General features: G+C 53.6%; 1 long non-coding RNA gene and 1 pseudogene across 1 annotated transcript; both read right to left on the bottom strand.

Moving 5' to 3' along the window:
- Window positions 1-5,510: 5,510 nt before the first annotated feature.
- Window positions 5,511-5,876, bottom strand: LOC115295391 (annotated as a pseudogene).
- Window positions 5,877-9,553: 3,677 nt separating this feature from the next.
- On the bottom strand, window positions 9,554-11,069 carry LOC115296895. Its single transcript, XR_003911123.1, has 3 exons — window positions 10,867-11,069; window positions 10,034-10,089; window positions 9,554-9,760 (listed from the first exon to the last, which is right to left on the bottom strand). It is a non-coding gene; the product is annotated as an uncharacterized LOC115296895 (long non-coding RNA).
- Window positions 11,070-11,986: the final 917 nt, after the last annotated feature.

The following is an 11,986-nucleotide window of genomic DNA, read 5'->3' as shown; positions in this document are numbered from 1 at the left end:
CTTTCTTCTACTTGATGTAGTCTGATTATGAACACTTCTACTGAATTTTTCTGTTCAGTTATGGTATTTCAGTTCTGTGATTTCATTTGGTACTTATTAATATTTTCTATCTCTGTTGAAATTTTCACTTCATTCATACATTGCCCTCTTCATCTCTGTGAGCATCTTTGTAACCATTATTTTGAATCTCTATCAAATAAATCACTTATCACTGTTTAATTGGGATATTTTTCTGGATATTTATCTTGTCCATTTCTTTGGACATTGGCTAAAACATCTACCTCTCCTAGACTTGACAAAAATAGCCTTGTGTAGGTGAACATCATCAGTTAGGCTGGCCCATGCTCCTAGTTAGTTGTCTCTCAATCTTTGAAGATTTTCAAGCCTCCTTCTTTGTTCTTAGTAGCTTCCAGTGCTTGAGGGTGTGCCAAGACCCATCATTGCCCCAAAGGGGACAATTGCAGTCACACCTAGGTCCAAACTGATTAGAAGCTGTACCTTCAGGCAGCAGCTGGGAAAATAAACTGTAAGCTCCTTCTAGGGAGAAACTTGGAGATGGGCATTTTTGCCTGCTCCCTCTGTGCTGGGCCTGGGTGTATAGCCATTGGTGGGGCACATAAAGCCCATGAGGATATGTTGCTTCTGGAACCGCTGAGAACTCTCTGCTTGGGACACCTGGGTGGCTCAGTCAGTTAAGCATCTGACCCTTGATTTTAGCTCAGGTCATGATCTCATGGTTTGTGAGTTCAAGCCCTGCTTCAGGCTCTGTGCTGACCGCCCAGAGCCTGCTTGGGATTCTCTCTCCCTCTCTCTCTCTCTCTCTCGCCCTCTCTCTCTCTCTCTCTCTCTCTCTCTCTCTCTCTCTCTCTCTCGCCCTCTCTCTCTCTCTCTCTCTCTCTGCCCTGCCCCTGCTCACACTCTTTCTCTAAAAAATAAATAAATAAACTTTAAAAAAAATATATTTAAAAAACCACTTAAAAAGAAAAAAGAACCGTTTGTTTGCTACAGCCCTGGGAATCATAAATGCAAGCCCCATTGGCTACCGGGGACAGGTGATCTGTGGTTCGGTCCTTTGGGCGCAGCCACAAAAGCTGTCAAGTATGTGCCAGCACCTTCCAAGGAGACCCTGGCAACTAGGTTCTATTATTGGAGCGTGCTGGAGGGCGACGGGACGAGAGGCACCTAGCAGCTTCCCAGTCTCTGGGGCGTCCTTCAGCCAGCACCCGGGCGCCTCCTAAATTAGAAGCGTGACCTCTGGACACCAACGTTTGAGGTATGCAGATAAAGTGCTTTGGGGGAAAGACTGGGAGACAGGTCGTTTTGCTGCTCTCTGTGCTGAGTTTGGGGGAAAGCCAGGTGAGTACTTGCTTGCCCAGTGACAAGTGACTCTCCATTTGCCATGGTCTTGTGAGTCTCGTGGACACACCACCCCCCTGGCTTTCAGAGCGGGTTATTGTGGGAGCCCATCCCTCTGGTGGGAGTCTTAAGAGTTGGGTGCTGGCTCTCAGCACGGATCCACTGCACTGGTAAAGTCTGTGAGCCCGAGTTTAGGTCCGGCGAGCCTAAACCCGCAATAAAGCCCTTTGCTTTTGCATGCGTGAAAAAAAAAAAGAGTTGGGTGCTGGATGTGGGATGCAAACCCTTTACTCTTCATGGAGAAGCTAGGCGTTGGGGTTCCCGCCTGACTGTGTGGTGCTGGCCAGGGGCAGAGTTTATGGTAGAAGTGGGTCTCAGCCTTTCTTACACAATTAGATGTGGGTATTTGTCCACATGGCTCATGTGTAGGAATCACTTAGCCCATTTCTGGATCTCTCTCAGAGGGAGTCTGGTGTGGCCGTGGGAGGGGGGCCAGGGGCCACCCATGTCATCATCTCAGTTGACTTGCCTGGTTTCTGTTCCTGATATGTCAGCTCCCTGGTGCTTTGGGGAACACCTCCCGTTCTGTGGATCTCTCCTTTGCCTCCTGTTCTGCAGATCTGGATTTCCACAAGTGTATTTTGATTTTAGCAAAGCGCTTCACAAAAAGTCTTCTTAAATCCCTCTGGATAAAATGGTAAACGGTAGGCTGCATGACACTACTCTTAGTCAGATTCTTAGCCAGCTGAATCTCTGTGTGCAACCAGGCGTGGCAAGTCACTTTCTCACTGTGAAATAAACTGTATGATGAAGTGCTATGGGGGTGTGATACGTACCGTGTGTTCCTCAGGATTATTTCAAATTAATGACTTGGATAAACATCGGAAAGCGATGCTTACCCGATTTGCTGGAGGATAAAATTTGTGATGGATAAATAATAGTAGAGATAATGCTCAAGCTTCCATGTTATTTGATATGATCAGAATTGAAAGTGATAAGATACAGAAATCAGAAAATTATAGGAGCGCCTGCGTGGCTCAGCCAGTTGAGCATCTGACTCTTGCTTTCTGCTCAGGTCATGATCCCCAGGTTGTGGGAGGGAGCCCTGCGTTGGGCTCTGACCTGAGCATGGAACTTGCTTAAGGTTCTCTTTCTGAGTCCCCTGAATGGTCCTAGTTCTGTTTCAAAGAATGAAAGAAACTATCATAAACCAAGAGAAACTCAGCAAACTGCAAGCACAGGTGCGCATTGGTGGGAAAGGGACAGGTCCCCTGAAAGAAGAAGGCAGCTCATGGAACAGCTACAGCAGATGATAAAAACCCCAGTTCTCCTGACAGAAGTTAGGGGTACACGACATCTCTGGTACTGACGTGAATGTGTTCACAAACCCAGGAAGAGTGACCCACTTTAACCTAAAGTCCAGGCATCCTGGCAGCAAACACAGGCCACGCTGAGACCAAGTAGCTGACAGACAGAAACGCTACCCAGCATCTTAAACCCATTTGGTGCAGACGGTCCGACTAGTTTAAGAAGACCAGCGAGAGCCCTGCCCACACGATCTGTGGACAGAAAGGCACACACGCTACCGGAGAGGACAATGATGATCAAGTTCCAGATCGTGCAGAGAATTTTTATGAAGCTCCAAGAACGAAGCAAACGGAATCGAGTCAACTTCTAAAGAAGATAAGACTTGAAGAAGTTACAGGGAGCTGTCATTTTATATTATGGCTGCTTTGTCAAAATTGTGTTCATGGATCTGATATAATCTAGATCCTTAATGTTTTTAAGCCTAAGGCCCTCGGACACTGCAGCTCTTTTCAGCATTTGCTTAGACATAATTCATTCTTTGTGGCTAATGAAGCTGAAGAAGCCTGGGAATAAAGTTTGAAACAAGTTTAATAAAGTTCTTTGCCGAGTGCGGCGGTGGGGGGGGGGGAAGATTCTCTCTCTCCCTCTGCCCATCTCCCCACTCATGTTCTCTCTTTAAATGAGTAAACAAAATTTTAAACATGTTGGCTGGAAAGATACTATCTTGAATGGTGTTGTGATATATAACATGAGTGACATGTGTAAATTTTAATTTTCTAGTAGTCACATTTAAAAGGGTGAAGAGAAGCTGAGGAAATTAATCTTCAAAATATTTGTAACTCAGTATATCCAAAATGTAATCATTTCAACATGTAATCAGTATAAAGCTTATCAGTGAGGGGCACCTGGGTGGCTGAGTCAGTTAAGCATTTGACTTTGGCTCAAGTCATGATCTCATGGTTTGTGAGTTCAAGCCCCGTGTCGGGTTCTGTGCTGACAGCTCAGAGCCTGAAGCTGCTTCAGATTCTGTCTCCCCCTCTCTCTGCCTCTCCCCTGCTCATGCTATATCTCTATATAATAAATTTAAAAACATGTTAAAATTTATCAGTGAGGTATTTCTTCTTATTTTTGTATGAAGCCTTCAAAATCAGATGTGCATTGGGTATTTACCGCACAGGTCAGGTCAGTGAAGCACATTTCAAGTGTGCCCTTGCCGTGTGTGGCCACAGCCACCATCCTGGGTGGCACGAGTCGCAGTGTTAATAGATGTAAAACTTGTGAGATGAAGGTGATTGATCACAAGCTTGACGTGAGTCACTACAATAGATAATCTGGTCCCGGAAGGGACGGGTGGCAGGGTATACCGGTTACCTACGCCCAAAATGACACTGCATGAGAAACAGCCCTAAAACCTCAGCGGTGTGCGACCTTGACCCTCATTAGTGCTCACAAGTCTATGGAAAGCTGGGCGGCTCTGCTGACTGAGCCAGAGGCCAAGGTGGCTGGACCGACTGACGCACCTGTGTTCAGCGGCCAGGTCAGCTACGGGTCGAGCATGGCCTCTGGGAGGCACTGGTCTCTTCCTTGTGTGCTCTCTCCTCCTCGCCAAGAAGCCCGGCCTGCTCTCCTGATAGGGGGACTTTCTGACAGAGAACGGGCACATTGTCTCTCTGCCACATCCACTGACCAGAGCAGCCTCAGGCCCGGGCAGACCTGTGAGCTGGGAAGGCCCGTCTGCCTCCTGACAGGAGGCCTGCGAAACCACAGTGCACAGGACAGGAGTTCTGGGCCACCATGTGGGGCCACCAGGGCCACTGGTCCACCTCAGGTGGGGTCTGCGCTGACCACACAAGAGGGTGGTCTCTTCCAGGCCCGGGCACCACACCTTTGGTGCAATGCGGCCTGACGGCTGAGCTCCCGGGACCCTGCCCTTTGTAAGGAGCCACAGGAACTGCAGCTGTGCGGGCCCCGGCCGAGGACACGGGGGGTGGGGGGATGGCCTGACAGCTATCTTCAGGTTGGGGCAAGCCATCCTGGGCAAGAAGCAGCCCTGGTCTCAGTTCCCCTACTATTTTCTGAGGGTTCGTGTCACACCAGGAAGTGTGCTAGATGAGGAGACTGGCCAAATAAGGGAAGTTCCAGCAGATACCAGTTCATTCAAGGGAGAACTTTCTAACAAATGAGAGGACTCATTCTTATCAAATAATGCACCTGCCACAGGGAGTCTGAGACTAGAAGTACTCGGGCAGAGGCGGGATCGTGGGAACTCCTTCCCCAGGGTGGGTCACGGAGCTGCTGCCTAGGGACCTCCCACACCTTCCTGTCCATGCTATGGCCCACAGCTATGGCTGTTCGGTGCATGGGGTCACGTCAGAGCACCCTTCTGTCCACAGGCCCAGCCAGACTTACAAAGTGCTCCCATCAGAGACACGATAGCCCATCTTCAAACCAGCCCCAAGCCGTGAGGTGGCCGGGACAGTTTTGTTTCACCAAGTGGTGAGAAAGCGTGGAATGGCCTGAGGCTCACATGGGACAACCATCGGAGCTGGAAGTGAGAAACGGAGGCTGTGGGTGCTCAGCTGCACGGCACGCATGGTTCCCGGCACCGTCAAACCGCAAACCCAGACGCAGCGCCCATGAGCCTGAATCTGTGGAGGAACCATCCTTGCCGTGGGGCTGAGTAAGTGCATTCCTTTACACAGCAAAATAATGTTAACTTCCTCTCGGCGAAAACAGAGCAAATCATTAGCAGCACCAGAGTTAGAATTCAGGACTACAAGAGCTGGGGGTTTTTTGGGTTTTCTGTTTTGTTTTGGTTTGGTTTTAGCCTTTGGTTTTTTTCTGACTCAAAAAAGGTTCCTTTCTTTATTTAGCTGACTCTGTGCTTGGGTCTTCAACACTTTTCACAACAATTTTCTGCTCCTCAATAATGAAAGCACGCTGGATCCTGTCGGGAACACACTTGGCCCACATGGAACCACCAGAGGCCCTGCTGACATGTTTTTTGTCTTAGACAATCTCATAAGAACGTGAGGTCTCACGGCACGAACTCCTCGAAGTCGGCCTGAGCACACACCACACGCAGAATTTGGTGTTTTCCCAATCTTTTGGTATAAAGGTAAATTATTCTATTACCTAGGGCTCAGGACAACCTAGTTTTGTTAGAGGCTGTATTGCAGGACAGTACGACAGTACGCCAAATGCTGGGCCATTCTGAATGCCTACAGACGCCATCGCCAGAAGAGGAAAAAGCAAGAGCTGGGGTTTTTGTGTGAGTTCATCACGCTGAATTGTCTGTTTCCATATCAAGGCAAGGAAATTCATAAACCTTCCAGGAATTCATGGTGGGGACTGTGTGGGCCATCACACAGCTGGAGAAACTGCTGCTCAAAGCGGACAGCCTCCTGCCCGCTGCGTTCCTCCTGGTTCTCAGAAGTCATGTAAGTGTAGGACAAGGAGGCCACGGTGGCCGGTGGTGACGGGAACTTCTGTAGCTGTCTGACAAGAGCTGTTCTTTGACTCAGTTTACAAAATTCTAAGGCTCTGGGGAGAAGGTGCATAAATCCGCATCACGGACAGAGGCCCCCTGATGAGAAAAGAGATATGTTTCTTTTTGGGGTTCAGCATTAACAAAACTTCTCTGATGCTTAAGGTGATCTCAGCTGAAGTCCACTGGCCAAAAGATCATCAAGAGCCGGGGGGGGGGGGGAGGGCAGAACATGCCATGAAGCACGAGGACCCCACAGGTGACCAGGACACAGAGCTCTTGCTCTCCTTCCACCAGTGAGCTGAGCACACCCAGAATAATACTGAGTTTGTGCAAGCACGGAATGCACCCTTGACTCAGTGGTGGTGTCAGCTTCCTTGGGGAGACCCCCCTGGCCCACACACTGTTCTAGACAAACCACAGCAAGGGACCACTCATCTTCCTACCACCAGGGGACAGACGTGATGACAAAAGACGTGTCCCCTGCACAGGCTGGGGGATGAGTCAAGGTCTTCATTTCTCTTGGTGGTGCCTCCGAAGCAGGACAAGCACCTCAAGGACATTCCTGGGAGACGACGGGGGGCAGTCAGGTGTGAGCAGGGCTGCAGAGACAGGAGTAGCGGCAGGTGCTGTGACTTCTGCTCGTGCGGCCGGAAGAGTGACCAGGAAGTTACTCGGTAGTCGGAGCCGTGACCACGGTGGGCTGCTAAACATTCACCGGCCGGCTTTTCGGGAGATAGAAAGGCCCAACCGACTCCAGTGGTGTGACTCTCCGGCCTTGGCCAAGGTCAAGCAGCCTCCATGATGCCGCAGAACCAGGACTGGGGACAGATGCGCAGCCGGGTCCGGGGGCTCCAGACAGCACACACACGAGTGCATTCCGGGAACTTCTAGGGGAGGCAGCTGGTACACAGTGACCGCACGCGGGTCAGGGGGTGCCCACAGCAGGGGAGGGTCGGGAGTGATAGGGGAGGAGCGCAGGGAACTTCCGCGGAGGGGACGGAGATCTGTTTTGACTGAGGTGCAGTTACACTGGTATGGGTTTGTCAAAACTCACCGAACGAACCTTGAAAACGAACGCATTTTGTTGTTTGTAAATTATATCTCCATAAAGTTGACTTTTAAAATTCGTGCGACCTCCCAAGCCAGAGAAGACATTACCAGGCCGACTTCTAGAACTGGCACCGGCCGCGGTGAGGCTGAAGGACGGCCGCCCAGGCGCACAGTTCCGTTCCCGCAGCTGGCAGGTCCCCGACGGCTGCTCCCACTGGTGGCTCCTTCTAGATTCCACCGACTGAGGAAGAAGAGCAGGTGCCCAGCCCCGCTCTGGTCCCTCGCCTTCTCTGCCCCAGATGTCAGGATACCCCAGACTCGGGCCCCATATGGCTCCATCCAGGCCAATCTGTGCCCTGAGACCCCACATCCCCTTCCCACAGAGGTCTTCACAGGCACCCCACACTTGGTAGCTTAAAAAGAAATCTATTGGGGGGGCTCAGTCGTTTAAACACCTGACATCGGCTCAGGTCATGATCTCATGGTTCGTGGGTTCGAGCCCCGTGTTGGGCTCTGTGCTGACAGCTCGGAGCCTGGAGCTGCTTCGGATTCTGTGTTTTCCTCTCTCTGCTCCTCCCCAACTCATGCTCTGTCTCTCTCTCTCCCTCAAAACAAATAAAAACATTAAAAAAAATTTTTTTTAAACAGAAATTTATTCTCCGCCAGGTTGGGAGGCCAGAAGCCCCAGATCAGGGCTGGTTCCTTCCCTGACTCCAGCAGACAGACCCGCCACGCCTCCCTCCCAGGGGCCACCTGCAGTGCAGCGTCGGTGGCTGGAAGACACAGCCCTCAGTCTCTGCCTCCCTCCCCACCTCCCTCAGGGTGTCTCTGCGCCCTCTCCTCTGAGGAGGACGCCGTCTGAGGCTGGGCTGGGCACCCCACCCTCAAGCCAAGACGACTCCATCTTGAGACCCGTAACTCATTCCATCTGCAAAGACTCTCTTTCCAAATAAGGTCACATTCTGAGGCTCCAGGTTGTGAACTTGGGGGAAACACTATTCCACCACCCACACCCCCAAATTGTGCCTCCAGCACAAGCCTCTCCGGAACTCCAGATGTCAGGCTGCCCCTTTGGAAGCGTCTCACATGTCTCCTGCCCCTCAACTCCCCCTTCCTGACTCCCCAGACTCTGTCCACACAGCCCTGCTGGTCTGGGCATTAGACCTCCCCCCCCCACCCCCCCCACCCCCCGCTCAGGCCACGCCCACCAGATGCTTGAGCCCCTCTGCCTAGCTCCCCCTTCTGGATCAATGCCATCCTATAGCCCAAATCCAGCAGCACCCCAGCTTTCCTCTCTGAGGGCCTCTCACCCACCCCTGCCTCCGAGTCCTTTCTCCACCCAGTGGACAAAGTGGAACTTATAAAGTTATTGAAGTCATGTCTGTATTCTGTACAAAATTCCCCAGGGGCACCCCAAAAACATGAGGATAAAACCCTGCATCCTGACTGCGACCTACAGGGCATCCCCGCAGGGGCCTCCCCCTGCATGCTCTGGCCACCTCCCTGCTTTATCGCCCACACACCTCTGTTGCGGACACTGGTCACCCTGACCCTGGCAACCAGGCCTTTCCCGGAGCTGGCTGTGACTTGGGGCCTTTGTCCTATGTCTATGTCCTATGTCACTGCCAAGACTGCCTCCCTCAGACAACCCCCCACGTCCTTAGGTGGCCACGCAAATGCCTGAGCCTCCCTGACCACCGATTTACAGTAGCTTCCCGGCTCCAGCCCGGCCCCGGGCTCCTACCCGGCTTTCCGCGCCCCTGCCTGGCCCGTGCGCCTGGCTGTGCTCGCCGGTGTGCAAGCTCCAGCGGAGCCAGAACTCTGCCCGCATGGCTCGCCGCTGACTCCACCTGGTGGGAGAAGGGCCGGCGCTCCAGAGACACTGCGAGTGCCAGTGCCGAGGGGATGGGGTGGTGGGCACGGAAAATTCACTGGAGAGCGGAGCTTGGAGAAGCTTACCCGGGTTATCTCACTTCTCTAACAAGCTTCAGACCTGAACTCTTCCATCAGCCTCTGGCTGATGCACAGATCAGTGGGAGATCACCACAATCTGGGGCACGCCGATTTTGTGATTTGTCATCTCAAAAGGGGAAGAGGTTTTGAGTTGAAAGAAAGGAAGGTAGGCAGCGCTTCTCTGGGCCGCTTGGGCGCACCCTGGCAGGGCCAGGCTCCTTCCGCCCCGCTTCTCCCTGCTCGGGACCCCTCTGCGTGGGCGCCACCCGCCGGAGACCGCACAGCCGCCACAAACATCTGTTCGATGGCCGGTCTCACTTCGCCAGGACCCACAAGGATGCTTCTGACCGTCGGAAAAACCCATTTCAGGGAAATAAAGGACTCTCACACTTTGGATTTCTGTTTAAAACTGAAATTCCCTCTTGTTAAAATGCGAGAAGGTACAGGCCCAGGACACGGAAGTCAACCACACGTGGGGCCCTGGAGATGTGACTGCAGTGCTCGCGGCCGGGAGAGAGACACCAGGCCCCGCCTGGAACAGGATGCCGTCGGAGTAACCGGCCTTGGAGTCTGTCACTGTCTGAATCCTGACCCCTGGGTGACCTGGGTGGGGGGGAGTCGGATTGTGTGAGGGGCTTCATCTCTGGCCTCGAGTGTGAGGTAGGGGTGTAGCCTGGCAGGGATGCGGCCGATGGGCGTGCAGGTTCCACACTGAAGAGCCCCGAGGAGCAGGAGCAGCTCCGTCCCCGAGGGCGTCCACGGCAGGGACCTCACTGTATGCGGCCCCCACTTGTCAGGGTCCCCGAAGGCTGCCCGCGGACCCCGCCCACAGCTCCGGGCCGCCGTCTTCAGAAAGGCGGTAGGAAAATTACTCACTCGGGCCTAAGGTCGGCAGAAAGGCTGTGTCCGTCGGTGCTTTGCATACGAGAACCCTGCACGGAGGAAATGGGTTCAGAGGAGCAAGACGAGCAACCAGCTGCAGCGGGGCGGCGGCGCCTCTTCCGGCCACGTGGAGGGGGCGCACCCCCGACGCGGTCGCCTGCGGCCCTACACCGGGCACGTGACCTAAAGTGTCCCCACCTGGCCAAGCAGAAGCGGGATCCTCCCTGCTGTCGAGGGAAGGACACAGGTCCGGGAAGGGCCGCCCACCGGACCTCAGGTCCCCGCCCCTCCGTCCTCTTCTGCGCAAAGGAGCCCCGCCCCCACGGCTTCGCTCGAGCTCCCCTCCCCCACCCAGGTCTTCAGGCGCCTGCCATTGGCTGCGGTGACCCGGGAGCGCCTGGCGACGATGTTGTGCGCCCACCCAGCCCCCGGAACACGCCGCACAGGCAGCCGGAGCCAGTGCGGGTCCTCCGGGAGACGCCGCCCCTCTGTGGCCTCTGCCTGGGTGGAAGGGGGCTGTGGGGTCCCGCTGCAGCCCAGCGGCGCCTGCTGTATACCACACAGAGGCCGCCCTGGCCAAGATCCGGTGGCCCCTGGTACCCAGAGAGCCGGGTCCCTAGACTTATGTGGACAGCCCCCTGTTCTCCACGCCGACCCCCACGGGAATACAGCTCCTTTTTTAATATTTGAGAGAGAGAGAGAGCGCGAGCAAGCAAGCGCACTGGGGGAGGGGCAGGGAGAGGGGGAGAGTGAGAGTCCCAAGCAGGCTCCATGAGGTCAGCGCAGAGCCCGATGCGGGCCTTGAACTCATGGACGTGAGATCCTACCTGAGCTTAAGTCAGGAGTCAGCCTCTCCGCGGACGGAGCCACCAGGCGCCCCAGGACTTGTTAAAGGGGGGGAGGGGGGCTCCCTGGTGTTCATCCTGGCTCCGGTCTCTGGGCAGCGAGAGGCCTGGTCCCCTGGATCGCGGCCGGCAGGCCCTGGGTCAGCCCTGGGGGCCTGCCCAGAGGAAGGCCGGCTGCACCGCTGGGGGACACGTGTCTGCAGGAGGCACGTGACACAGGGGCGCCCCCTGAGACAGGCTTGGGCATCACATGCTCAGGCACTGCGCCCCCGAAGGCTCAGCTCTTTCAGGAACCCTCGAGTGGTTCTGACATCGGCTGGATTTGAGAAGCCTAAATGATGAAAAGGCTTTTTTTCTCTCCAATCTGCGTCACACATGGACTGGGTTCTGCTTCCACGTCTTCATGTGTAACAGTGTCCAGTGATACTAACAACCGATCTGAAGTTACTATGCCTAAAGTTTTATGCCTAAAAACAATCTGAAAATCTCAAGACAGTATCAGACCTCGGCAGTCACAGCTACTGCGTCCCCTCCCAGCGGCCGCCTCCCATCCTCGGGCTGATGGTTTCCAGGTGCTCTGCTCCTCCTCATGTTATAAACCTTGTGCTATTTTTGCATTAGTCAACTGCTCTTAAAAACCGTTATAAGAGGGGCGCCTGAGTGGCTCCGTTGGTTAAGCATTTGATTCTTGGTTTCTGCTCAGATGGTGATCTCACAGTTAGTGAGTTCAAGCCCCATGTCCGGCTCTGCACTAACAGTGTGGAGCCTGCTTGGGATTCTCTCTCTCTCTCTCTCTCTCTCTCTCTCTCTCTCTCTCTCTCTCTCTCCCCCTCCCTCTCCCCCCACCTTATAAGCTCTCTCTCAAAATAAACTTAAAAAAATTATAAGAGGGGCACCTGAGTGGCACCGTCAGTTAAGCACCCAACTCATCTTAATTTCAGCTCATAGTTCATGGGATCGAGCCCCAAGTCAGGCTCTGCACTGACACCACAAGCCTGCTTGAGATTCTCTCCCTCCCTTTCTGACCCTTCCCCCGTCTCTCTCTCTTTCTCAAAATAAATAAATAAACAATAAAAAAGTCTTCGGGCCTTCTGGGGGGCTC

This window comes from Suricata suricatta, chromosome 7, assembly GCF_006229205.1.
Source record: "Suricata suricatta isolate VVHF042 chromosome 7, meerkat_22Aug2017_6uvM2_HiC, whole genome shotgun sequence".
Lineage (NCBI taxonomy): Eukaryota > Metazoa > Chordata > Mammalia > Carnivora > Herpestidae > Suricata > Suricata suricatta.
The sequence above is the reverse complement of the archived record's forward strand: the minus strand, read 5'-3'. Positions and strand labels throughout refer to the sequence as shown.